At 41.2% G+C, this 9,851-nt stretch overlaps 1 protein-coding gene across 16 annotated transcripts in view; it reads right to left on the bottom strand.

The window, feature by feature from the left end:
• The window catches only part of BAZ2B (bromodomain adjacent to zinc finger domain 2B), a 233,243-nt gene extending 224,526 nt beyond the window's left edge, over positions 1 to 8,717 (bottom strand). For 2 of the 16 annotated variants that reach the window (XM_087949919.1, XM_087949922.1), the window contains exon 1: positions 7,788 to 8,717. The gene's annotated coding sequence lies outside the window, so the exon portion shown is untranslated. Of the gene's footprint in view, positions 1 to 6,678; positions 6,754 to 7,787 lie in introns of those variants that run through there. The other 14 variants (XM_087949911.1, XM_026674556.2, XM_087949896.1 and 11 more) reach the window with 12 other exon arrangements.
• Between the last annotated feature and the right edge of the window lie 1,134 nt (positions 8,718 to 9,851).

Here is a 9,851-nt window from a genome sequence, read left to right as displayed (position 1 = left end):
AGACTATCAAAAAGGTACAGCACAAACAGCCCAATCAAGTCAATGGCACTATACATCAATTTATACTGTACAAATAGCCCCTTTAAAATTCTTCACTAAAATTAGCAAGAGCTACAACTTTATGCACACAACTTCATGCAAAATCTTTGTGTTCATTTGCTTAGTAGCAAGAAAACTAGTGCTGCAATCCAATGGCACTTAACTTCTAATTATCAACTAATTCTGAACTCTTACAAGCCTACCATTAGTAAGCAAAATTAAAATTAGATTAAAGATTAAAGAAAATAATATTACATTGTGAAATATTCCTATATGAAATTTCTAAGAATTCTTTGAAATGAATACCTCTGGTTTCGAGTGGTAGAAAAATTGCCAAATACACATACTTATGCTACAGATTCTTTGCCTATTGGAGGTGTACAAAGCATTAAAAAGAGGGGTTTCACAAGACTTTAGCGTGAAGCATTTCTAGTCTTTTCTAAGGTTCTTTGAAAACTCTATCCAGATGTGTGTGCATACACAGACACATCCCTTTTGTCAATTAATATATTCAGTAGCAGAGATTGCAAAACAGCTCTTAAATGCTTTGCATATCCCTATCTACTCTGGATGGTCAGAAGAGTGGGAGAGAAAAATATGTGTGAATGCATGAACCGAATTGGAAATTAAATATATTGCTGACCACAAGTTTTTTGGTGAGCTAACTATTCAATATTGTATCTATTATTTGGCATCTGAAAAATAATTCTACTCAAAGGCCAGAAGCCCATCTCTAATTCTACAGAGGAAATATTGAGTCTGTCATCTGCACCTCTGTAACTGTCTGGTTTGGTTCTGCAACCCAACAGGACAGACACAGACTTCAGAGGATAATTAGGACTGCAGAAAAAAAACAATTACTACCAACCTTCCATCGAGGACCTGTACACTGCAGGAGTCAAAAAGAGGGCTGTGAAAATATTTACAGATCCCTCCCATCCTGGACATAAACTGTTTCAACTCTTACCCTGAAAACGACGGCTATAGAGCACTGCACACCAGAACCAGACACAAGGACATTTTTTCCCTTAATGCCATCACTCTGCTAAACAAATAATTCCCTCAACACTGTCCAACTATTTACAAAGTCTGCACTACTATTACTATTAATCTTCTCATCACTCCTTATCACCCATCCCCTCCCACTTGTGACTGTATGACTGTAACTTTGTTGCTTGTATCCTTACTATTTATATTGACTGTTTCCTAGTATCATTTGATTGCTTATTGTACCTTATGACTATTATTAAGTGTTGTACCTTATGATTCTTGACTCTTGACGAATGTATCTTTTCTTTTATGTACACTGAGAGCATTTGCACCAAGACAAATTCCTTGTGTGTCCAATCACACTTTGCCAATAAAGAATTCTATCTATCTATCTATCCATCCATCCATCCATCCATCCATCCATCCATCCAATTACACCATGGGACTTCCCTTTGCTCTCCTCCCCCCATGCATGCCCCAATTCTAATCTAGAGGAGGCACCAATTAGATCAAAATACACAAGGATAATATTTATTGTTTCGCAACTGGGTAACTCACAATCACCTTCCCATGAGAGTAGATTCACTGAAAGCATCTTTTTTTTTTTTGAAAAAAAACTGTTGGTGCTGCAGCATTTCATTGGCTGAGGGAAACCAAGACCTGGAGGTGTTATTTCTCTGGGGTGTTTTAGGCCGCCTGGAATGGCCTCTCCGAGGGTAAAATTTATTTTATGCAGAAGAGCTTTCCAGAAGTCAGTTATAAACCTATCTATTTTAGAGGGCTTTGGGATGTTTATGTAATGTTGTTATGTGACTTGAACAACCTGATTATTTATAGCTTACTGTGAACATTCTAATTGTACATTATTGTCATTAACCATCAAGAGTCACAAGGTGTGTGGTAGGTAGATTTAATAACTAAAACAAATAAATTTTTCAGGCTGAAAGACATTTCTTTCTAGCCAAACATAGGATCAAATTATCCATTATATTACAATTATACTGTAGTTAGCAGATATCCTTTTGCTTTTTACCACTGGGAGTGAGAGAGGTTTTAATTAGTAGTTCTTATCTAATGAGTATTGAGGTAATTTAAAATTTTCTGGACTTCTTGATTTTACTGGTATCTCTTCCACAACACACGTAATATGTGTATGATATATGACACATAAGGTATATGACTTAAGGAAGAAAGTCTCAAATAGTTCCCCCCCAGGATGGGAAACTGCCCCATAACTAATAGAGTTACTATTGGTGCAAGCAAGGTTTGTTGGGGTCACCTATTCAAAATAAAAATGGATCCCAGTTTCAATAAGAAAAATCAAGACGAGCTGCTGGGCTTAACATAGCTTCATAATCAGCCACAATGAACATTATTGGATTACGAACATGACCAACTTCAATCTCCTTGGATTCATGGGCCTACTCTAAGTTTAAGTATATCTGCAGCCTTCACACCCACATACACAAAACACACACAAAATAATGAACCATCTTGAAAACAGCTCAAACAATATTCCAAGAATTAAGCAACTGGCATAACTTTGCGGAAGGATGCTTTCTATTCTGCTTGACTCTGGCTGTTCTGAGTTTTAATAGCAACCCCTAGTTGATATTTTTAACTAAAGATGCTAGGACTTCTACATGCAAAGCACAGACTCTCTCACTGAGCTATGGATCACTAGAACCAAGTCTCTCTCTCTCTTACTCTGCCTTTACTCGGGCCCAGTGACTGAATAGGACTGTGCCCTGAGCTGGAAGATCCTCCTTTGAATCCCAGTTCAGCAGCCACAAAGTCACTGGATAACATTAAAAAATCCATTTTTCTCTTAGCTTCGGGTCTCCAAATAGAATATGTTGTTAATGATATTTATCATTCAGATAAGCGTGGGATGCTTTGAATACTTGAAATGTGCTATACAAATGCTATTCTTATTTTAATAATTCTCTCAACTGTTTTCTCCCCTGACTATAAACAGTGCATATGAAATGTTTTGCTTAACAATCTATCTTACAGAAATATGCACCTTCTCCATTGCTTGATTTCATTAAAGCACTGATTCATTTGCAGATCAATTTTCAAGCAGCCTTCCAATGCAAATACATAATTGTCCGTCTTACTAACTTTGTCAGCATTTTTCCTGCCTATCCCAGCATTTTTTAAATACATTTATTTTAAAAATAAAAGATCAGAGGTTTGTTGTCAAAAAGTGTTCAATATAAACGACCAACTAGCAAATCCCTCAAGGTAATAACATGGGAAAGCCTCAACTACAATTTCCAAATACAGACATTTCTGCTAATGCTTCTCCTCCTTCAAAGCAGATTAGTGCCTTCCCAATATTCAGCTCACTACAATAAAGACAAATATACTTCTAATCCTATAACAGAGAAAATCTGTGAATTATGTTGCATTCTAGGCCTTAATCTATTACATACAAGACTATTGTTTTCCATTGGACTTAAGTGTGCCGAACTGTGCTGGATTGTGATAATTACTTTTAAAGCTGAAATGCACTCTTGAAAATAAATAACAGCATGTAGCCAATCTTAGTCACTACTCCTCTACCTATGAAGGCTAGAAGGAGAATGGTGTCAGTACTGAGACTGTTTTTATCCTACTGTGTTCTTCTTATAAGTTTTAAAGTCTTTTATGCTTCATCTTTAAGAACAAACTCTTTATATTCTAGGAAAAAAATAATAAAGATTATTGAGCACCTAGACACAATCAAATCACAGCACATCTTTCCACTGATTTACAGAGATCCAAAAGAAAGACAGGCCTTTCTTGCAACTGTGATATTCTACATCTTGGGTAGGAACATAAAAGTACAACAAAGACATTAACAATTGCAGTTCAAGCTGGGAGTGACTGTTCTGTTTCAATTCAGTGACACCACTAATGGCTTCTTAGCAGCTCCATGAAATCAACCAGCTGTCAGGCTGATGCATCAGAAGGAACAGTTATGCTCCCCTAAGAAAAAGCAACACATCAGGATGTTTGGCAAAACATCTGCTCCTTTGCACTGCAATTTTATAATAAACATGCAAACAAAGAAATGAAGGAAAAAAGGAGAAAGACACCCAGAAAGCAAATATTTCCCTTGCCCCTATATCTAAATTTGAAATAAGTGTCTTTTGAGGAAGCAAATCAGAACAGAATCAAAACCAGCTATTTGTATGGCAGCTCTTATCTTAGCATTACACCAAAGTTGTAATGGTTTATTCTACAGATCACCAAAAAGACGGTGCATTATTTAACTGATGTACAAACATACTTTAAAAGTGCTGGTACTTATTTTAAAGAAGAAATGAACACCGAGATATAATCTATAACTAATTATCTCTCAGACACACAAACATATACATACAATACAAACAGAAATGTTAACAATGTCATGATGTACTGTATATGGTACAACAGCTAACTTTAAAACTGGGTCTCAGTTGGAATGTAAATCTACAATATGGTAAATACATATTGTGCAGTTAAAAAGTCCAAGGAACATATTGCTTAGAATATATTTATCTACTAATTTCAGAGAATAACAACAGTAAAGCTAATCACCCATTAAAATAAAAAAGGAAACCAAGAACTCCAAAATTTCAAACCCTTATATTTACTATCTATTATCACTTTTAGGCACAAAACTACAGAGGCATGCATTAACAGGTTATGTTATTACAACATTTCAAAATCAACATTACTCCAAGAATTAAAAATGTTTTCTTGCCAGAACAGATCTAAACTGTCTGAAATTATTTGAACATTTGAAATGAAACTTAAAATATTTAAGACTTCCAACTCTCCCATGTATACCCAATATGGAAAATTGTTACAATCTAATTTTCTCAGGATTTCATGCTTTACTGATTATATGCATCATAAAATGTGGGCACGGTTTACAATAGGTGTGAGGTATCAAATGTATTAACTGCCATTTTCTTAAACTGCTTATCTTCTGTGGCTCACCATTTATAATCTGTCAAATCTTCCAGGCATTTTTGCATGTATAATTTAAAGCCATCTGTTCTATGTGCTTTTAACTATTTCAACGTTTTCATCTACCTAAGATCCACATAACTGGCAGCCATTCAATTCAACCAAGCCTTCTGAAGTGGCTTCTTTTCAAAGAAATAAAGGGAAAAAAGGGCAGGCAAGAAAGGAAAAGACATATTAACGTAAATAGTTTAATTTTGTAAACATGAAAGCATACCTCCAAACCAAGCACAAAAATACACTAAATCTGTTGTTCAGTTTTAACTGTATTGAAGAACTTGACATATTAAAAAGGTTCCTTTTAATTCCAATTTAATGTAGTAAATGCTGGGTTTTCTTTTCTTTTCTTCTACCCACAAAAACAAAGGAAATGCACATTAAACACAAGGAATTTCATGATATGTTAATGCAGATGTTACTGAGATGTTAGAATAAATACAAAACAAATGCAAGAAGCAGGAAAGTAGAAGCCTGCTTAATGTTTTTATTATTTAGGAAGTGCTCAATGTTTCATTAACTTCTGCTCTATGGTCAGGATAACTTTATGAAATGAAAAGGGAAGTCTGTTGAAAAATAAATTGAATAATACCTCTGGTCTCCCTTGTCACAAGCAAAGACATCAAGGTGAGATGACGCAACTAAGATGTTTTGTGTTTTAATCTTGTTAGGGAGCAACTGGGAACTTAACATACTAATAGTATTTTTGATAGCCACTGCACCTGGGACACAATCCACAGGTCCTTTCCAGAATGGGGGCAGGGTATGGTATTGGTAAACTAAGAAAACCAATCCACAAACTTTAAAAATAATGTAGCTACAGCCTGATATACTTTTTTTTGTGTGCCCACAATTATACCAGAAAGATTATTAAGCACTATCCTCAGCTATACATGGTTCAAGCACAAAACTACAGTATTTGCAAATGAAAATAATACTTAGTTTTCACTCAAGTCTTATCCTTTGTGTAGTATTACCATTTAAACCTGGTAATTAACAACAAAAATATATGGGTGAAAACTGAAACACCACAAAGAATATAATCTGCCCCATAGAAAACCAATTCTTTCTCCACCTGTCCCAAAAATTCAGGCCGTACAACTGCTTCAGTGCATTTTATAAATGTAAATTATAACCTTCAATCGTAGCTGAAAACTTGCTCGACCAGAAATCCTTTGAAAGAAAACAAACACCCAAGAACGCAACGTTGTAGTAGAGAAAGGAGAGGGAGTATGGGGGGGGGGTCTCTTTTAAACTTTACATGACGTCACTATCCGTCCCTGTAAGATTGCCTAAACTTTGTGGGTTATTCACCAGGACTTGAACCATTTCATCCTCTTATCCTTTTAAAAGACACATACACACACACGCAGACCCGGACTTGATTTTTTTTTTTAAAGCCCAAGATGGCGAAAGGCTTGTTGTTTAGAGGGCAGAAAAATGGAGGATATTGTAATATACACAAAGGGATAAATTTCAACAACTCGGCTAAAGGCAGCAGCTGCGTCTCCGGCTTTATAAGGAAGCAACACACACAAAAGACCGGAGGGGGGGGAGAGAAAGAGAGAGGTTGTTGGAGAAAAGAAAGCAGCAAATGCCCCGAGAAGCAGCCACGACTCCCTCCCCCGCCCCGCAATCCTTCTTAAGCTTTACCCACACCCCGCTTTTTGCAAAGCGGCCGCAGCCTCGGATTCAACGCTGGCCGGGGCGCGTTTAAAAAAAAAGGAAAGAAAAAAAAAAGCATTGAAAGCGGGAGGGCGGGAGGGGGAGTTGACTGTGAAAGCGGAGGGGAGGGGAAAGAGACGGGCACGGCCGGGGACCTCGGGGCGAGCGACGAAGCCGCGGACTCCCCCGTGGCCTCCCTCCCCCCCGGGGAGCGGGGGTGCCTTCTCCCACTCTTGGGGGTGAGGGTGGGTGGGTGGGAAGCCAAACAGGGGAGAGGGCAACCGCCCCCTAGCTGAGGCTGGCTGTCACCCTCAAAGTCGCCTCAGCAAACGAAGGAGGAAGAAGCGATTCCAGCAGCAAGGCAGGGCGACAGGGCACAAAAGCGCAGCGGCAGAATCTGAAGCGAGGAAGGTCGCGGGCGGGCGGGCACCGAAAAAGACTCTCTAGCCCACCACCCACCCACCCACCCCTCAGTCAGAGATTTTTATTGCCAGCCACGGGGGTGGGGTGGGAGGAGGTAGAAGGGTGTTGCAAAAAAAAAAAAAAGACCGCCTGGCACCGAAGGTGTCCCCCCACCCACGGTGCGGACCCGCGACTCCAACGCCCCGAGCCCGTGTTAATCTACCCGCCCCTCCCGTCTCTCGGGCACAAGGTCAGTTTCACTTTGCACTACTAGTTGAGCCACCGCTAAGGCAGACGCACCGAGCCGGCTACTGATAGTTCCCCCTCGCCTCTCTCTCTCTCTGTGTTTGTATATCCGTCTGTGAATGAACGCGTGAAGAGACCGAAAGATAGACGGGCACCCAAGCGAACGCCCCTCGGATGCACAAGCCCAGCAGCGCCCCGGCAACAAAGAACTGCCACAGAGGACCGGCCAGATACTTCCGAAGCTTCTTCCCCACCCCGCGCGCCATCCTCAGTTTCTCTCCGTCCCTTTTCCTCTGCCACTCCCGCCGCGATCCCCGGGCTTGGAAGCCCAAAGCTCGGGGCGCCTCGGCCGGCAGCACAACTTGCGGCTTCCCCCTTTGAAGCCACCTTTCCTCCCCCCCCCACCCCACCCTCCCCCTCCTCCTCCTCCGGAATCGATTCCAACTCACCTTTGCAATTGAGACGCGGAGCGAGGGCTCGCCTCGCTCCCTCTGCAACAACACGCGCGCACCGCTCCGCTTGTGTGACCTGGATGCTGGGAACGCTGCCTTCCTCCAAACAGGCTGGAGAAGGGAGTGAAGAAAGACCGGGCCGGGGAAGGAGGCGGTTGGAAAAGAGAGAGAGAGAGAGAAAAGGAGGGAGGCGTGGGGGGATGAATCTAAGTAGAAGGATTCATGATAGATCTAACACGCCTCGTTCCCGCTCCGTCTCTGCTTTTTAGTTCGTTCCAGCGGCGGCAGCTTGAAGCCGAGTCTCCTCTCCCCCCTCAAGGTTTATTCAGCTTCACTTCCAGGCGAAGGCTTCGCCGACCCAAAGTGACGTCAACCAACTCGCTCCTCTCTTTCTAACAATGAAAGTTGCTGTTAAAGAGACCGGGGTGAGGTGGGGGGGTGTGAGAGACGAGAGAGAGAGAGAGAAACAGAAAAAGAGAATTGTTTCTCTCTTTTCAGCTTCGGCAATACAGAACCTATCGGGCCAGAGAAGCTGCAACAGCAGGCCGAGGGGGTGGGGGGAGGACGGACCCCGGGGCGCCGTTGCCGCTGGAAGTTCACCCCCTTGCTTTGCTCGCGTTTCGGACGCTTTTCCTCGAGGAGCATCCTCTCAAGTTTAGAAGAAAGTTGAGCCGCTTTGTTTTGGGCAAGGGGGGGGGGGCACCGCACGCTCGCTCGCCCCAAGAAGGAAAGGGGCTGGCCAGACGCGGGATTCCCTCAGGCGGGCTCCCGAAGCGAAGGCATCCTGGGCAGCACGCCGGGGAAAAAAGGGTCGCTAACATTTTTAGGGAAGTGTAAATTGGGGGAAAGGGGGTGGGGTTGAACGATCGGCGCAGAAAGGAGCCGATCCAAATTCCCTCCGGAGTAGGAGTGTGCAGGCTATCCAGTGGTGCAAGCACACTCGGAATAAGAGGAAAGGGAGAACCGGTGAGCTGGCCGTCCCTCATCGCCCCCCCCCTCCAGCCGATAAATATACTAACTTCCCTCGGCCAATAATAGTCTCCTTTAAATGGAAAGAATATCAAAAGATGTCCCGATAATTCTTTTAAGTAGCATTTTGCATCCTCATTAAGGCCACAGCAAGGCAGCAAAATGTGTTTTCAGTATCCAAGTCATCAGCTCTTGGCCTTTTTGCTATCTATAAGCGCATTCTAACATATGGGGAAGTGATAGTTATTGTAGACACAGACATCTTACTCTGTCATTTTCCAGAAAAAAAGACCGAGAAATGTAAAATACTTATTTTTTAAAAAAAAAATCTGTTTCAATAGTTTCTAAAACCTCTCCTGGCATTGAATTAAAGTCATGCTAAGTCAGGGTTAAAGTACACTGCAAGCAAACCATTGCTTCCTGTAAACTATAAAACATATAACCTTAAACCTACAATGGATGAGAGATTTTGACTAGAAATAGCAAAGTACAGGAAGATATTATTGGTTTTGGCACTCTGAAATTGGAGCATGCAAATTGCTAACAATTGTTTGCCTTGAGTAGGGCCCTCTAAAATCTGCAGGTTTTTTTTAACATCAGTTCTGAACAAAAGCTGGTTGCAACATCAAAATTATATGCATATGTAGATACCATTGTCCTGGGTTTCCTCTTCAGACCCTGGCTGTGATTTTAATTGTGCTGGAGGATCTTCATTAGTATTAGCGCATAGAGAGATTTCACAAAGCTGCTTCATTAGGAGAAGAAAAAAAAAACAACTCTTGGCAGGCTAGGTCTTTTTGCATGCAATGAGAATGTCAGCCTTACCTCGGTCATTTGTAACATAATAAGTGCAAGCACAATGATTGCAATGCAAGAACCACTGGGGGAAGGGCTAAATATCCTGCCCATCTAACAAGGCTATCTGAAAAGCTCCTCATTACACAGGAAAATGTATTCCAAAAGAAAATAAATGTAGAAATAATGTCTTAGCAAGTTGACAAAATCTCAGTTCATGATCTACAATTTTAATTGTGCAATTGGTGGTAGTTTGTTTCATTCCTAGTATTCACTTTCAGCAGCAAAATTGTGCTA

The sequence above is a fragment of the Notechis scutatus genome, chromosome 1, assembly GCF_049901735.1.
Source record: "Notechis scutatus isolate UNSWTSFEM ecotype Mainland chromosome 1, rNotScu1.2, whole genome shotgun sequence".
In the NCBI taxonomy this organism is placed as follows: domain Eukaryota; kingdom Metazoa; phylum Chordata; class Lepidosauria; order Squamata; family Elapidae; genus Notechis; species Notechis scutatus.
The sequence above is the reverse complement of the archived record's forward strand: the minus strand, read 5'-3'. Positions and strand labels throughout refer to the sequence as shown.